The sequence below is a fragment of the Mustela nigripes genome, chromosome 6 (assembly GCF_022355385.1).
Source record: "Mustela nigripes isolate SB6536 chromosome 6, MUSNIG.SB6536, whole genome shotgun sequence".
Classification (NCBI taxonomy): domain Eukaryota; kingdom Metazoa; phylum Chordata; class Mammalia; order Carnivora; family Mustelidae; genus Mustela; species Mustela nigripes.
In genome coordinates this window covers 3,428,668-3,438,413 of record NC_081562.1, presented here as the reverse complement: position 1 = coordinate 3,438,413, position 9,746 = coordinate 3,428,668, and positions in this window count along the sequence as shown.

The window sequence follows — 9,746 nt, the reverse complement described above, 5'->3', positions numbered from 1 at the left end:
GGGGGGGGGTGGGAGTCGGGGAGGGGCCGCGGCCCGTCCTCGCCCGCAGCGGGCACGGCCGGGGGCCCCCCCGAGGCTTCGTTGGTATTCCGGGCACAGCCGAAGCCTTGACCTCCCCGCGGAACAGAGGCGCCCGGGCCCGCGGGCACGGCCGCTGTCCCCGGGAGGTCTCTCCTGGCTGCGGGGCCCGTAGGCGCCTTGCTTCCCCCACCCCCTCCTCCCCGTCTCCTCCTCTCCGGGTCCCCCGTACCCCCTCCCCCGCCCCGATCCGGCGGCGAAGGGGTGGGCAGGGAAACGCGCTCTCTGGGACAGGTGCCAACTCCGAGACAAAAGACATAAAATAGGCGGCAACGTGGGAAGCGCGGCCGGCGCGCTCGGGCGGGGACGGAGGCGCCGCGGGGGCCGCATCCTCGGTGCCGACCGGGGAAAGTTTGGGAAGTCGCCGCGGCGGCTTCGCAGCGGCGGGGGACGCGCGGGCCGGGCCGCCCTCCGCGCCGCGCTCGCCCTCTCCGCGCCGCTGCTGAATAATTCATGGCGCGGCCGCCGGCCATTAGCATGCACCGGGCGCGCGGCGCGTCTGTGCCAAGCCGCCGCCGCCGCATTCGGCGCCCGGGCCGCGCCAGACGAGCGGCCGCGCGGCAGCCGGGCCCGCGCTGTCCCCGCGCCCGCCCGGCGGCGCCCATTGTGCCCGGGCCGCGCCGCGGGGCCGCCCCGAGCCTGCCCGCAGCCCTCAGCGCGCCCGACGGCCGGGCTCTGCAAGTTGGGGCCCGCGCCTCCCGCCGGCCCGGGAAGCACGTGAACTTGGAGAAAGTCGCGGGGCGCGCCGGCCCGGACCTCCGCGGCAGGGCGTGGGCGCCCCCGGCCCGGCGCGCTTTCGTTTTCGTCGGGGACAAAGGTCCCCCGAGGCGCCAGTCGCGGACGCGGAGACCGGGTGCTGCCCGCCGCTCCTCGGAGAGGTCCGGCGGCTCCGTACCGGCAAGCCGGGGTCAGAAGAGGAGGAGCGGCGGGGTGCGGGACATGGGCGCTGGGGCCTGGCCGTGCGCCTCGCCCGGCCGGCTCTCCGTCCCGGAGCCGTCCCGCCCTGCGAAGAGTTGCGGGAGATGGCACCGCGCTGCGCTCTGCGGTTTACACGCGCCGAGGAGGGAAGCGTTTCGGACCAGGACTCAGACCCGTGGCCCAGGGCCTGTGCGGTGCGGGCACGAGAGCGCAGCGCCGGCCGCGTCCCCGCGCGCCCCTCCGCCAAGGGCAGGGCAGTCGACCTGCGTGTCCCGGGTCACCATCGGGTTCCGGGTTCCGGGGCGACTCCTGCGGATGGTAAGTGCATTTCTCACTTTCGCTACTTAGTGAGTATTTAAATATTAATGAAGGGATTTCTAAGAAGACCCTGTAGGGCAGGCAGGCCTTCCGCAGACCCGGGAGGCTGCTCCTGAACCGGCGGCCCGTCCAGCTTGGCAAGAACTCCGCGGCCGTCGTTAAAATTCAGGAACTTGTTATTTGTGAAATACAGTTTCTGATCTCAGGTGTGCGGACCGTTTGCCAGGGAGAATCTTGTCGGACGCAGAAGAGAGCCATAGCAGCTATCTTCACCAGAATAGAAAAAAGAGAAAAAGCAAGCATCTGTTTTTAGGGGCGATGTGTTGGGAAGGGTGATCTGGAAGCAGCGATCCCTCTTTGAAAAATTGACATCTTTCATTCCTTTCCTAAGCCAGCCAAAGCGCCGCTTCTTTTTTTTTTTTTTTTTTTAATTTTTCTTTTTCCCTGCTGGTCAAACATTTATGGAGAGCGGGCTTCAGGGGCTGCAGTCAAGCGTTGGTGGCCACTGGACCGGTTGAGTGAAAGGCCCTTGTGTGGAGGCTCTTGTTTATGGTGGCATAAAATGAAAAACAACTCATAACTTTTCGTAATAAATCCCCCTTTATAGGCGGCTCACACACAGGCCCAGCCGGCGGCCCTGGGGAGTTTGTGGGGAGGAAGAAATGGGTGAAGGAATGCACGTTTGCCATAATTACAGGGTTGTAAGGTAGCGCTGAAATGAATTTCTTCAAAGTTGGGTTTCAGACGCCAGGGCAGGCCCTGCAGGCCGTCCCTGTCTCCGTTTTTATTTTCGTTCGTTGATTCTGGCCATTTGGGATTTTAAAATGCACGTTTGTCCTCGCGGGCACCTATCCTGTTAAAGTGAAACCCGTCCTGGGGGTGGCAGGACGCTTTTTCGTACCATCCTATCAAAGTACGATTTCCCCTCTGCTCTCCCCCTCTTACTGATGTGGTTTGGAGAACCTTAATGGGCGATTTGACCACAAAATAATGGGCAGGGGCCCCCCTGTTTCCATAACGCCCTAGAGTTGTGAGCTGGCACCTGAAGGCCATGTTTCCGGGAACGTGGACAGAGGCCCAAGTCGCCCAGGCCTGCCTCACGACAGCCTCTCCCCGGGCTGCCTGGGTTCCCTAGAATCCGGAGGAAAGAGGAGACCGTTTGGCTAAGATATGGCCAACTCTGGGTGCAGAAGCCAAAAGTTTGCTCCAGTGCTGCGTACCGGACCCCGGGGGCCGCCCCTTCTGCTAGGCCGCTCTGCCCCCACACCCCTCACTCCACCTCCCCACCTCCCCCATTTTGAATTTTTATTTATGACGCTGTCAGAGGCAGTTAGCAGATGTGAAACCCGGGTGGGACGTGCCAGAGCGATCTCAGGAACGGGGTTGCGGCTGCGGAAGGCGTGCTGCTGCGGCCGGGAGCTGTTGCTTGGCGTTGGCAGTGGCCCGGCCCATGCTCAGAAGAAGCTCAAGTTCCGGAGGACCCTCGCCTGCAGAGTGTGGGAGATGTTCTCTCCGGGTCCGCAGATGACCTGTGCCGTATCTTGTGGTGGGCAGGGCCGTGTGGCATTCTGCCGACCCCCCAAATGAGGGGCATCTATGGCTGCTTCTCCCCGGGCCCGTGGGAGCAGGGAAAGGCCTGAGCATCCAAGGAGGTGCCCGCAGGGCCACTTAGTGGGGGGTTACCATTTGACGAAGCTCCAGATCCCCATCTCGGCGGCCTGAGTGTGCCCCCAGTCCCTGGAGGGAGATGGGGTTGACAGTCTCTAGTAAATTGTGCTCCCCCACCCCACGCTCCCGGACAGAGGCCTGGCCTCAGCCCCAGCACCGTCCTGTCCTGCCTTTGTCCTGTTGCTTTGGAGCCAGCCCGGTTCCGAGGGAGACTTGGGCCCCACCGGGGGCTTCTTACTGTGTTGGGCTATCCCAACTGGGCAGAATTCATTTTTGAGGGTATGCACACCAAAATCGAGGTTCTGGAAATGGCTCCTGTGCGGTTTTTGTCGCTTCTGGACTGAATAGAAAGAATGTGCTAGCAGGGGGACAGGGGCTCACGGACTGCGGTGGGCCAGTGGGAGGCTGGCCCTGGCATTTCTGCTTTTGTTTTAAACCAGGGCCGGCCCCCGGGTCTTTCCTCGTCTGCGCTTGGGGCCGGGTCCTGCCCAGCCGTTGGCCACTTGAAGCCCCCAGATCCTGGGTGAGGGGTGTCCTGGGTGCTGGTGGAGTCCAACTGCTCAACACAGGCGATGTGTGGTGACGAGGCCTCCACTGGGGCCCGGGTGTACACCATCACCTGAGCAGGGGCGGATGGCGCTGTGCTAGGCTCCGTGGGAACAGCGGCAGCTTCGTGGCAGGGTCACTTTCTGGGTCTGTGTCGTTTGCCCCGATGGGGCGGTTTATGAACCAGTCTTGCTTGCTCCTGTCCTCAGAAGGGGCCTGGGGCCTGTTCTGCCCTGGTGTGGATGAGGCCTGACGGAAAGGCAGTCCCTGGGGCTGAGGGATGGGGCCTCTGCCTGAGCAAGTGCTCCCTGGTGTCCAGGGAAACCAGTGTGTGTCCCTAGTGAAGGCCAGTATTTGGGAAGGGGGGGCAGCCCTTGCAGGCCTGCGAGGAAAACATCTCACAACCATCATGCTTGGTTTTCCTCGGGCTTAGAGGGTATCCTTGCATGTTTGGGGAGAAAGGAGAAGACACTTGTGGGAACCCCATGAACGGGCTGGGGGGTGGGGGTGTCCTGGCTCCCGTGGGGCAGCTCCCATCTGGGCTTGTCCCTGGCTTACTGTGTGACCCCAGACAAGGTGGCTCACTGCCCCGGGCCTGCACTCTGAGCCCTAGCCCTGGGAATAATGACAGCACCGTCAGTGTCCAGACAGCTCTCTCCCCACAAAGCACAGTTCCTGGCACGTGGCAGGGACACCGTAGAGCGTGCTCATGTTGTAAATGGTGATCACTGTGTTTACCATGAGGGATGATTATATTCCTGAGTTTCTAAGAACCAGAGTCCAGTTTTGGTTTCTCTTGGAAGGACACCTACGAGTTTACTCCTCACCCCCGAAAGGTGAACTTTGATCTTTTCTCCCAGGTGGAATGCCAGGAAGCTTGCAAAGCCGGGCTTCCCTTGTCACGGGGACGTGGCTCGGAGGCACTGGGGACACTAGATGGGAGCAAGGCCCCGTGAGGTCCTGGGACATGTTTACCGAGGAAGGAGGGGAGCCTCCCCACAGAATGGCACTTCAGGAGCTCATGTGGGTGCTGACCCGAGGGTCTGACCTGTGCCTCTCACCTCTTTGGGGCTCCAGGGAAGATCGAGGGCAGGCCGTCACCACTCAGGGGCCAGAGTGGCCACACCAGCTGCCAGCATTCGAGCTGGCAACGCGGGTGTCGATTTGGTGGGAGGGTTTCACTGCCGGTGAGCTAATTGTTCTTCGGCCAAATACAAGCATGCATTTCCCAGAACGCTTCGTTGAGGAGAATCTGCTCTCTTAGCCGATGGTTCAGGAAGACCAGCAAGATGGCCCTTTCTCAGAACCCGCTGTCGGGACGAGAAGGGAGCCCGGGCATTGGCCGGACATGCTGATGTGTCAGAGCAGAGGAGGGGAAACGCAACAATTGTCTCCAAGCCAAGACAATGGATCTTTTATATGAAATACTTATTTTCGGGGCTGACCAGTGCCCTGTTGGCTGGGACCGCAAACCTTGAGTATCTGGCTGTCACAGGCCCCGAGAACCCAGTCAGAGACAGAGATTTCTAGAAAGGGTAAAAGGACCGTCTCCTGACCCCCGATTCTTGGGAAATGCAGTGGGAACGCCTGGCTTTCTTTGTTGAGTGGAGGCTAAACTTTCTCAAGTTTAATTCTTTCCTTCCGGGATCTCTTTCGCAAGACTGTGGAGGCTCCTCGTAAGCACGCAAGCACCGGAAAGGTAGCCAGGATTACAGGGTTCTGGTGGTGAGCTGGGTTGCCCCTGCCAGGGGCCAGACCTGATGAACCTTTGTCTGCTGGGGGGCGTCGGAGGGTTGGCAGGGTAGTCACCCAATGGAAGTGAGGAAAACCCGGACTCTTAAGAGGAAGGGTCCATCTTCCCAGGAGGAGGCCATCGAGAGCAATTTCGGATGAATCTGTGATTCTCTGGGGCCCTTCGCTCCTCCCAGAGCCCACGGTCCAGTGCCCTTAGGAGCAGCGTGTGGGTTATCAGAGAGCCTGGCCTGCCGTGGTGAAGCCACACGCCAACCCTCACATTCCGTCCCCGGCTGGAGAGGGTGTGTTTGTAACTCCTGACGGCCTGGCCCAGAGTGCGCCCTGGAAGGATGGCTTTCTGAGTGACTAAAACGAACAGAGGGTCACTCTGAGGCTTAGGCACCCGCCGTCTGCCGCCTTCCCCACTCTACCGCCGTGGATAGCGGTCAGCCGGGTTCCTGCTAAATCCACTGCCTCCAGGCAGCCGGGAAGGCGCCCCAAGAAGCGGGGCACAGCCCCCAGGCTCCCGTTAGGGACTCGGAGGAATGGATCTGGCTGGGGCCGGAACGGAGAGTGTCTTCCTGGCGTTGGGGGGACATGGGGAAGGCTGTGGGGCTAATCGGCCTGGGATCCCTGCCAGCTCAGGGGTCCTGAGTCTGGGCGCCCCTGCGAAGCGGGTGAGGACGGGAGGGAGCGGCCCCCGTGGGGGGTGACGGATGAGAGTCCCCCCCCCCCCCCACCAAGCTTCCCTTCACCCATGAGTCTTTGTTGGCAAATGAGAACATTCGGCTTTCAAAAAGGAGGTTTCGTTTTTTAAAACTGCTTTTACATGGGGTTTTTTGGTTTGGGTTTTTTGGGATCCTGGAACTGTTTCACTCTGGTCTGTTTCACCTGCCTCCCCTCCCCCGAAATGCCATCAAGAGTCTCTTTTGGGAGTGACCAAAACGACGTCCGAGGCCCCGTGCCGATTTGGTAAAATCGAAGTAGAAAGTGCTGGAACGGTGTGTCAGGCGCAGAACACCCTCGGAGACGGGCTTTTATTCTGGCGGCTGGGGCAGCCCCTGAAGTCGATGGCCGAGGGTCTCGCTGTGAGATCTGGATGGCGGACTTGTTCGCGCCGGATTCCGGACGTGTCCGGAACCCGCGTGGCTGCAGCGGGTGGCCGAGAGGTGGCTTCTCTGAGGAGACGTGTGAGAGCAGAGGCGATGGCTGTTCTCGTGGTCGGAAATGTGTGCATGGCGTGGATGACGTGAAACAGCCTTCTCTTTCTTTTTTCTTTTCTTTTCTTTTTTTTTTTTTTTTTAAGGAGTGATAGTATTTTCCCTTAAGATTAAAAAAGGAGTGTTGTCCCTGATCCCTTTGGCTTCTAGAGCTGAGGCTGGGTTTTTGGGCGGCAAACCGCCCTTCCTTAATTCTGGCATCTCAGACGGCAGGAAGAGTGTTTAGCTGAAATATTGACCTGCTTGGTCTGGGGCTCTTAAATCTCGATTCGCCTTTCATGTGTTTAACAGCGATATTTACATCCAAATCAGCGCTTTATAATTACATTTTAAGTTCTAATAAAACGATGGTGCCGGCTTTGTTGGCAGTGGGAGTGAGTTCCATGCGGGTGGCATCCCCTCACCCAGACCGGCCTGGGCTCCGAGGGGGCGCCAGACCACGCGGGTTCTGGCCTGCGGGGACACACGTGTGTACTGAGCTTGACAGGGTCTGTGCGTGTCACCTGTGGCGCCCTCCCCGCTCAGCCAGGGGGAGCAGGGCTCGTCCCTGGGGATTCTGGCCCTGGCAGGGGGCGATGCTGCCAAACCTTCCGGCACAGGGCTCCAACCGAGGAGGACCTGATTTGGGCCTGGCTGCTCTGCCACCCGGACCGACGTGTTGTGTCCTGAGCCCCACGCTGGGGCAGAGGCCATTTTCTCCTGGGCAGCCCTCTGGCCCAGCAAAGGCCACTTCTGGTTGTGGCCATATTGTGTACGCCTGTGCTGGGGTAAGGGACGCCCACTGCCTCTGCCTCCGTAACAGCCGAGGTTCTGCTTTCTCTCCTCGGTCAGGAGCCGGTCCCCAAATGGCCACCTGGTTTTCAGTGGCTTTCCCGGTGGAGCATGGGAGCTGGGGGGGGCCCTCTCCTCCCCGGGGGCCAGGCTGTTGGCGGCTGTGCCGAGCCGTTCCTGGAATGGGATTACCCGCGTTCCTGGTTAGGCGCGTGGCACCGGAATCCTACCTGCTTTGTCTCTGGCATCAGCTGCTGAGCTGGTCACGTGGTAGTGTGCGTGAGACCAGAGCCCAAGGACCAGAGGACTCCTCCTGGACTGCTCCCTTCTTGCTCCGTCGCCTCGCCACCTCCCACCCCCTCCTTTGCGGGCATGACCGTGTCTGAGCCTGCGCTCCCGTCCCCAGATGCTCAGGTGTCTAGACAGTCCCTTACCCCCAGTCCTTACTGGAAGAAGGGCCCATGAGCCAGACGACAGGCCCAGCCACGGCCAGTCCATGCTGTGCCCTCCACTGGAGCACAGAGCTGGCCCTGCCTGTCCAGGGAGGCCCTGTCTCACACTGACAGCCCCGTGGCTCCCCGTGCACGGGGATAGCAAGTGCCTGGCCACATAAAGGGTCGAAGGAGACACTTGGGCAGATAGCACAGCCCCACAGACGTGGCCTGCCTGCCTTGAGCAAAGGACAGCCAAATCTGGTGAATCTCCAAATAGAAGCTCCAAGTTAAACCCTCAGGCCCGCTGACCGGTTCTGAGGGCCATAGACCAGACACACTCCATCGTGGCCCCGTGTGGTGGCCAGGATTGGCTTTGGCAGAGCTGAGGAGTCTGATAGTCTGACAGGGTGTGGTGGCACCCCTGGACTCTGGACGCTGGGGCCCTCGTGGTGGCCCGGCTGCTTGGCAGCGCCTCTGGGCGAAGTGGCCGGCTCCTGAGCACCAGCGGGGTGCCTCTGTGTGCGTTTCTCCTTCTGTCCTGCAGCAGCCCTGAGTGGCAGGAGCTGTTATCCCCGTTCCTTCTGTGGACGGGGAAACTGAGGCTCAGAGAGCTGCCACGGCCCAGGGCCAGGCGGCCCCTTGGACACAAGGCCGGTGCCAACCCCTGGCAGCTCAGCCTCTCGGGGCATGGTTAGAACGGGCTCGCTCCGAGGCCGGGGGTCTAGGGAGAGGTCGGGGTGGGGTGGGGGGCCCTGGGCCTCGCCTCCCCCCTTCCATCCCCGGGGAGCACGCCGGGTGCTGGCCGCCGCCGCCTGCTCCTCCTCGGGCCGGCCCGGGAACAATGCGGCCTCTATGCCCGCGGCGGGCCCGGGCCGCCTGGGCTCGGGAGCAACATGGCGCCCAGGGCCGCGCCGCCTGGCCACAGGGAGGGCTGGCGCCTGGGCCGCGCCTGGGCCGGGCCGGCTCCCCCGTCCTCCTCGGGCCAGCCGCTGAGTGGCCAGCCGCGCCTGCTGCCTCCTCCCTCTCCCACTCGGGCCCCCCCCCCCGCCGCCCCCGCCTGGTGGTGGGTTCGGGGGTCCGGCCCACCCGCCTCTGCCACGTCTGCCATCCTCCCGGCACCCAGGAGCATCTTTCAAAAATTCCCGGTGGGCGGGGCCGAGCCGCAGCGGCCGCCTCTGGCGCCCCCTCCCCGGGCAGCCAGTGCCAGATGAGAGCAGGAGACAAAAGTAGCATTTTCCTCGTCCTCCTGGGCTGGAGCAGAGCCTCCCCCAGCACCACTTGGCTCCTGGCAGCCCTGCCTCCGGGTGCCGGGGTGGCCGAGGCCCAGGCCGCGCCGGCCAGGACCGAGGGGACCGATGGACAAGGTGGCTGGAGAGCAGGACGCCCGAGGGCCCGTCGGACCGGGGCTGGCACCTGGGGACGGCCTGCTGGCCGGCGGGACCTGCCCTCCTCCTCCCGCCACCGTGCCCGGCCGGGCCAGGAGGCACCCTTGCCACTTCCTTGCTCTGGAGAAAGCTCCTCACGTCCTCCCGCACCTTGGGTAAGTCACCTTCTTCCCTTCTCTTGTGCTGGAGACAAGCCGAGGGCTCTGCCATCTTGTGCTCGATGCCTGTTACGTTTCCTTCCCTCTAATTGGTTATCCGAAATTCAAAATTCTATTTCCGACCCCCCCCCCCCACCATCTTCAGTGAAGTAAGCCTTTCCAAAAACTGCAGGGGAAATGCAGAAGCCAAGCCCATTTATTTTTAAGATCCAAAGCTATAGGCTTTGGGAATCACAATAAAAATGAATGTTTGTTATTTCACAGTGGCTGTGTGTTCAATTAGATCCGAACGAACGTTTCAGGGGGTATTACGAGGCACGGCCTACTCGTTTCTGCTCAGGAGGACAGCTTGTCGTGGGGGGGTGTTCTCATCATCATCATCATCATCATCATTATTATTATTATTTTAATTTTTGGTGGTGCCAGGAGGGGCAGAGGGAAAAACACCAGCGTGCCCATGCTCCTCCCAGCAAACTCCTCGGCAAGCAGGGCTGGGCTGGCACACGGGAGGGGTGG